Here is a 7931-nt window from a genome sequence, read left to right as displayed (position 1 = left end):
AGCCCTTGACTGGCAGGCTTTGAGCTGAGGAATCACACAGCTCACACAGTACATCAATGGCAAAGAAAATCTAAGTTTTCACAGATATGTTGGGTGAGGGAATCAAGGCCAAATTAAAGTGTGGAAGTCTAATTGGCTGACTGATTTGAACACAAAACACATGCCACAGGGCTCTCCACATTTACTGCCTGTCGGCCAGAGATGTTGACCCACCTTCTCGAGCTGCCAAAATGGAAAGAGGGAAAGGTGATCACCAGCAGGAGTCCCAGTATCCCCGAAGTCAAACCTGAATGACTGCACAGAAGGAATAATCATGCTTTTGCCTGAGGTAGGTTTCTCCCATGAGTCACCCTAGGGAGGTTGCTGTGTAACGAGTGAACTTCCTCTTCAACATTGTCCTAACACCAGATGCAACAACGACTTTGGGGAGATCTCTTTTACCACACTCTCAGTGTGAGCACTATTGAGCAAAAGTAGTTTGTTCCCTTACCCTCACCACCACTACCAAATTGCTTGTGAACAGCGTTCGCTCTCTCATGGGTGCCCTACTGTGTTTCCTTTGCTTGTCTGTTTCGCTGTTTGGTGTGCTATTTATCGTCTGCTTCTCCTCCTTAGGGTTATTTACCCTTTACCTGTTATATGTGTTGGAACTATTTTTCTTTGTCTTGGGATTTTGTTGACAATGGTGCAACCATAGGGGGAAATTGACAGAAACATAATTTTGTGGGGGACATTAACATCTCCCTCTCATTGTTCACTGGATTAAAAAAAAATGAGTAAATGTGGAGGATGTTGGTAATATATATTTATTCATGCAACAAACATTTATGGAGGACCTCCTCCATGCGAGTCACTATCGAGACAAAGTAGTGAACCATCAGACACATGTAATAAACAACCACAATTGCCACAACAACTGCCCTGGCTTGGAAGAGCTTGCCTTCTAGTGGGCGGAGACAAGCAAACATCCTAACAAGGAAGCAAATCACATAACTTGTGTTGAAGGAACAAAGAAGACAAGGTAAAGGGGAATTGTATGTGTGGTGGGGAGGGGCACTTGAAATAAGATGTTTAGGGGTGAGCCACATTGAAAAGTGACGTTTAATCAAAGACATAAAAGCGACGAGGGAAGGAGTCAAGCAGAGGCATTATATGATCTGATTGTATGTTCTAATAGCATTTTTCTGGCTGCCGGATTGACGATCAGTGGGCCAGTTTGGAGGGGGGGTCGGGGGGTTAGCGGGTTGGCGGGAGGGAAGGCGAAGCAGAGAAATAAGTCAGAAAACAATTTCAGTGTGCTGGGGCAGGGAGGGGAACAGATGGTGGCTTGTAACTGGATGTTAACAGGGGAGGTGGTGAGAAGTGGTCAGATTCTGGGCATATTTTGTTCAAAAGAGCTCACGGGACGGGATCTCCTAACAGGTTGAAAATGAGAGGTTGAGTACAGCAGCATAGTGAGGAATCACTCTCAAGTCTATGGCACCACAGCTGAATGAATAGAGTTGCCATTACCCTGCAATGGAAAATACCGCAGCTGAAGACGGTCCATAGGGGAAGATGGGGGAGTTCAATTTTGGATTTGTTAATTTGGGTTGACTCCCAGGCAGTGTTCTCAATGAACTAGAAAGGGAGGTCATCAGCTAAGAGCGAGGCCGGGAGAGGCGGTGTTGGAGGTTTGAAGAGAGAAAATAAGTTGTGGAATGGAAGGGTGGACAGGACTGGGGGCATGAGAAAAATAAGTAGTTTGAGCATTGGAACTAAACATCTTGTGGAAAGGTGTTTTGGTTTAAATAGCGACATGGGGTATTCAAGACCAGACAAAGGTCACTCTGGATGATCCCATCAGACAACTAGCTCTTGCTGGCCTGCCAGTCTGTGAATACAGGTTTGCTCGTGCTGGAGAGGGTGGTATGGATAGGCCCGAGTGAAGAAATCAGTAATCTGGGTTTACGTCCTCAGTTGTGCTGAAGAAGCAGGGATGGGCCTAAGACATGCTAGAACACATTTCTCCCAGACACCTAGCTTATGCAAAACTGCACTCTGAGTTTTGCTCACAGAGAAAGAGCTCACACCGTTAGGCAATTCGTCCCAAATCTGAAAGCGACAGACAGGTTGGAAAGGGCCTTCAGAGGACGAAAAAGGAAACCGGTAAGCCACGCCATCTTATAAGCAATGGGAGATAAGCAGGGACTGGCTTATGAACAAGTTTCAAAGCCCTGCTGGCCAGCTTGGTCCAAACTGCTGTATGAATATTTACAGATCCTACAAAGTGCTTCCTCCGAGACCCTGACGCCAGAATTGAGGGACTAAGAGCCACGCTACAGCGAGAGGAAGGAAGACTTCTCTAAGTACTGCCAGTTTAAGCATGTCAGAGAACACGAATGTATATAGCCTTTCCCCAGATTGGAACGTCTTCTAAACCAGGCAGACATAGAAATTCTCCTGTTTTATATATGTACACACACACACACGGATATACACACATATAAAATATAGTATATAATATTAAATTATATCATTTTACATATCATAGTATACATTATGTATTATATATACTATGTTCTGTTATATACTATTACACTGATATTATATCATTGTATATAATTCTGTATTATACTATCATACTTAAATATATCCTATATTAATGTTAAATGATATAAATATATAAAATTTATAGATTTGTGTGCATGTCTGCACACACATACATATATATGTGCACATACATATGTGTATACACACACACACACACACACACAGGGATTTTTCTTCCAGATGAGGCCTCCCTCAAATCTTCTTACTTATGGGTTCGCCGAAAGCAAATCAGATGCAGGGGAGGGTGGAAATACTGACTGAAATAAACTTAAACTTGGGCCTATAAGCAAACCCCACACAAAGGTTTATCAGACAAACGAAAACTCAAGGGAGGCGATAAGGCCATTTGACTCACTGTCTACCCAGTTTTCCGAGGAATTAGCAGTGGTAGCAGCAAAGTAGCCAGCAAAAGTGCCTCCCCCTGCCCCCTCCACCACCAATCTCTACTGAAGCCAGGTACCTGGGTCCACAGGTCTTAGAGGGGCAGCCTTCCCCACCAGTTCCCCAAGGGTTAGAAGATTGTATCCATTACCACTGTTCAGTCTACCCTCTGCCTCCATGTGTTAGTACACCAGACAACGTCCTCCTTCCTTTCACCATCAGATGGGAATACTCTGCCTCCCTTTTCCCTGAGTTCCATTGGCCAGGGAGGCTGGGCATTCCACCACAGTTCTGAGTCCTCCCCTTGGAGCTCCTGGCCTGGAGCACCAGAGAATTACGCAGAGGCTTTTCTGTCTGTCTGCGCTGCTGTGAGCTACAGAGGGGGCCAGCCATCTCCATGGCCCTTTTTATTTTCCTGAACTTTGTGGAGACACTGATGAGTACCAGGTGACCCGCCTGAGTTTCCTGCAGTTTCCCTCCTTGAGTTCCACAGGGCACCGTGCTTCCTAGTCACCATTCCCATCAGCCCTCCCCAAAGCAGAGATTCGGGTAGCCACTGAAACTCGGTGAGGATAATTTAATAGCTGATAATCAGTGGGATATATCCTGGTGGTGGGGACTACAAGAGGTATCGTTTGGGATATGGGTTGCCCCCCCCCCCCACTCCCACTCCCATATTCTACAGAGGCCTTAAAGGGCTGGAACCTACCGAATCAAAATTCTGGAAAAACTTTGGCCAGGAGGGCTGGGGATTTCAGGAGCAGCATCCCACACCCCTGTACTATCTACATGGCCCCAAATTAAAGATATGCTGCCGGTATACCACCCCCTCTAGGTGCCCATGCTACTCGTCAACTTTTCCATGAAGTTCAGGAAAATAAAAACGGCCATGGAGATGCCTGGGCATTCTCTCCATTCCACAACATCCGTTCAACGTCCTCCTACCCCAACCCAGTCACCGGTCTCATACAATTTGTTTTCTCCTTATCCTCATTTCCCATAAATGTAAGGAACACACACCATACCTCTTACAGAGTAAACAATTAGCTTCCTGGCAAACAGTCCTACATGCCAAAGAAACCAGCAATGTGTGCTCTTTAGTAGTAGTTTAGTCACGGAGCACGTGCGGTATTTTACAAATACGCATCAGAATCACCTGAAAGGTGTTTTAAAGCCACAGATGGCTGGGCCCTGACCCCAGAGTTTCTGATTCAGTAGGTCTGGGGCAGAGCCCGAGGCCTTGCATTTCTAACATAGCACGCCCAGGTGATGCTGATGCTGTTGTTCTGAGGATCACACTTTCAGAAAAAACTGGACTGGAGACAAAGCTGGATTGAAACCATGGCTGATTTGTTTAATCTCAGGTAGGCCACCTAAACTAAGCCTTAGTCTCCTCATATATAAAATGTTAACACAGTACCAGTGTTTCCATTACTGGTCACTGTCAAGATTAAACGAGGGAATATGGAGAAGGCCCTTGGCATGGGGCCCAGCACAAAGCAAACCTTGAACAGAGGTAGGCAATTATTATTACTGTTGTTGTTGTTGATCAAAACATACCATGGCAGACATTTGGTCCTCTTCTAACCACCTTTTCCCCCATTTCTACGAGGAATTCTGTCCCCCAAATAATGTAGCTAAATTATACGCAGACTATGGATGATCCCAAATCTCAGTACTCAGAACATAGAGGATGAATCCTGTCATGGCCTGTACTGGGAGTAAAGGTGGGTGCTGATGATGGAAAGAACCGAAGATCATAGTCACCTGCCACCCACCGTCCAACACAACAGGGCAAAGACTTGCTGCTACCCTGGCCTAAACCCGCTGGTGTCCTGGATATTTCCACTCAACACAAGTGTGTAGTTGCCCTCTAACAGGGAATCGGGTGGGTACTCTGTTTAGCATCTACTGCACACTAAAGCAGCCAGTCTCCCCCCCCCCCCCACTGCAACTCCCACCTACTCAGGCCATTCACTTTGCTTTGTCTATTTACAAGTTCTTTTTCCTCAGATCCAATTTTCTGAGGCAGAGGCCTTCGGGATATTTGGACAAACTCTGGAACCCACTGTGGCCATTCTTTCTGAAGGCCTCTTCTTATAATTTCCCTTCACTGTGTACCTCACCTCTACAACGGGGAGAACCTCAGCCAGTCATCCATCTGCAGCTTTTCAACTAACCTCTTTCCTCCACACCCAGAACAACTAAGGGATTCCTATTGCTGTCTACCACAGAATATGCACTCATTCACTCATTCAAGTTGTGATGTTGTTGTCAACATGGTTTCACCTTCCTGCTGAACCACGGGGTCCCTTAAAATGTCACAGCCATAGTCACGTGTGCCGAGTCTATAAAGCCTCCAAAACTACGTAGGACCTACTGTACCATGGGCCCATTCCAAACTCTTGTCTGGAATTAAAATTCCACTGGAATTCCACCGATAGCACTGCAAGTCCCTGACTTACTCCTCCACTACAGCAAAGCAAAGCCCCATACATGATCCAATCTGGAAGGATAAGATCCTAGGGTCCGTAGAGAAAGGAGACCAGAAGGGAAGGCAAACCACAAAGAGGAAGGGAACCAGGCTTTGCCACCCTCTGTACTCTTTGGGGTTCAGTGGAAAGAGCTCTTTAACCTAAACACTCAAGGCCCTAACCCAGCAGCTTTTGCTGTCCACACCGTAGTGCCAGCACTTCCCGGTCCTGATCCACTGGGCCCTTCTATTAGCATTTTCTATTCTGATGGTCAATCATTTTGAGAGTCTGGGAGCAGGGAATGAAGCAGCAAACATTATCTATATTTTGTGTTAATCTAAGCCTCTGTATTAATAAGGCATGAAACAATGCAAAACCAAGCAGCTTTTATCCTCATCAGTGTCTTCAGAGCCATCCAGGACCACTCCCAACGTCCTCAACTGTCATTTCCTTGAAGAAGACGAATCTGACCACTCAGTCAAAGCGCATACACGCATCCACCGCATTTTTGTCTTATCACCCCGTCTTATTAACCACTATCTGAAATTAACTCGGTAAGTTGTTTCTGTCTCCACTCACTAGAAGGAATGGTACCTGAAACCAGGGCCCTCGTATTCTTAAGTGTCTTTGGGCCCCCAGGGTCTAAAGCTGTGTCTGCTAGTTAGTGGGTGTCCAGTGAATATTTGTTTTACGAAGGACTGGGCGAATGGATGGATGGGTGGGTGCGTGGGTGGACAGACAGATATACGGACACACACTGACGGACGACGCCCTTAAAGGGGATTCCAGGGCTAGCGGTCTTTCCCTTTCTCCCACTCAAGCACCTAGGCCCCCACCCACAAAGTAAAGGAACGGCAGAAACTTCCCTCCGAAGAGCCTGAAGGCAGAGACGACACAGCCGGCCGGGCAGTTCCGTTTACCACTAACGCGCATGTCCACGCGGAACCGGGCTCGTCCATCTTCCCATTACCCCTCCAGATGACCCTTAGAATGGGTCCGAGAACTAGCATCTTCCTCCTCCTCGCCTCCAATTTTCCCAGTAATGCCCACCACCGCGGAGACCGTAAGGAACTGTCCCCAACATAAATTCACGCCACGGGCACTAAAGAGGCGGCCGAATTCCGTACGACCCTAAAGCAAATGGCCACAATTCCCATCAACCACCGCGCTCCCGACCCGGAACTTCCTGCTGCTGCTGCTGCTGCCGCCGCCGCTGCTGCTGCTGCCGCTGCCGCCGCCGCTGCTGCTGCTGCTGCTGCTGCTGCTGCTGCTGCCGCCGCCGCCGCAGTGCGCCTTCTGCCTTCGCTTTGTGAACTTGTGGCCATTTGGTGGCAGCATCGCTCCACAATTGCGCCCAACTCCGCTGCTCCCCCGCCCTTCGTGTTCGGAAAAAAAAACCGCTCCTCAGAGTCAAAAATTCAACTTCCTCCCCCATAGAGGCCGTTTTAGTGAATTTCCTTTTTTGCAGAGGGCTCTTTTAGTGAAGCCTTGCACCTCCCACTTCTGTCCTTAAATTTTGCTACGACAATGAGAGTGTTCGTGGATGAAAAATTACTCAGAGGGGAAATTCGGGGTAGGAAGGTTCTTGCTTAACTGATCAAACACGATTCTTGCTGAGGATGGCCAAGGCCTCGAACGCGAAGCGTGCAATAGCGACTGTAGCAGATATGAAGGTTAGGGAGGTTCTCACCAAATTGACACAGCAACATTCCTGCTAAAGGCCGGCCAAAGTAGAGGCATAGTGGAAAAAGCTCGGAATAGTCTGACTAAAATTTGATGAAGTAGACTTTTGTCAGTAGGACGCATGATCACGTAATAGCCTGTTATAGCCTGTCCATGTGGACGTGGACCACTGCATTAACCTATCGTTGTTTGGCATTTAGAATTTTCCTACATACCTTTTTTTGTTTTGTGTTGTTTTTAAAGCTTGAAGGAACAACTTTTCACAAAGCTTTGTTTTTCTGTCTCATTATATCACAGTCTCTGTTCTAGCAGTCCTAATCCTTTGTCAGGATTACAAAACTAACAGTTCCAATGAGAGAGCAAGCCCCTTAGGATAGACAGTGTTTCTCTTAATTGAATGTGTATCAAGAAGGAGCTAAAACGAAGGGGGGAGAGGGTACAAACTTCAGTTAAAAAAAATAAGTCATGGCATGTAATGTACACCATGCTCACCACAGTAAAAATTGTATTGCATATTTGAAAGTTGCTGAAAGAGTAAATCTTATCACACACACACACACAAAAAAAAGTTCTCATCACAAAAAAAAGACTATTCAGACTATTCCGAGCTTTTTCCACTATGCCTCTACTTTGGCCGGCCTTTAGCAGGAATGTTGCTGTGTCAATTTGGTGAGAACCTCCCTAACCTTCATATCTGCTACAGTCGCTATTGCACGCTTCGCGTTCGAGGCCTTGGCCATCCTCAGCAAGAATCGTGTTTGATCAGTTAAGCAAGAACCTTCCTACCCCGAATTTCCCCTC

Source organism: Martes martes, assembly GCF_963455335.1.
Source record: "Martes martes genome assembly, chromosome: X".
In the NCBI taxonomy this organism is placed as follows: domain Eukaryota; kingdom Metazoa; phylum Chordata; class Mammalia; order Carnivora; family Mustelidae; genus Martes; species Martes martes.
Note: the sequence above shows the minus strand (reverse complement) of the source record.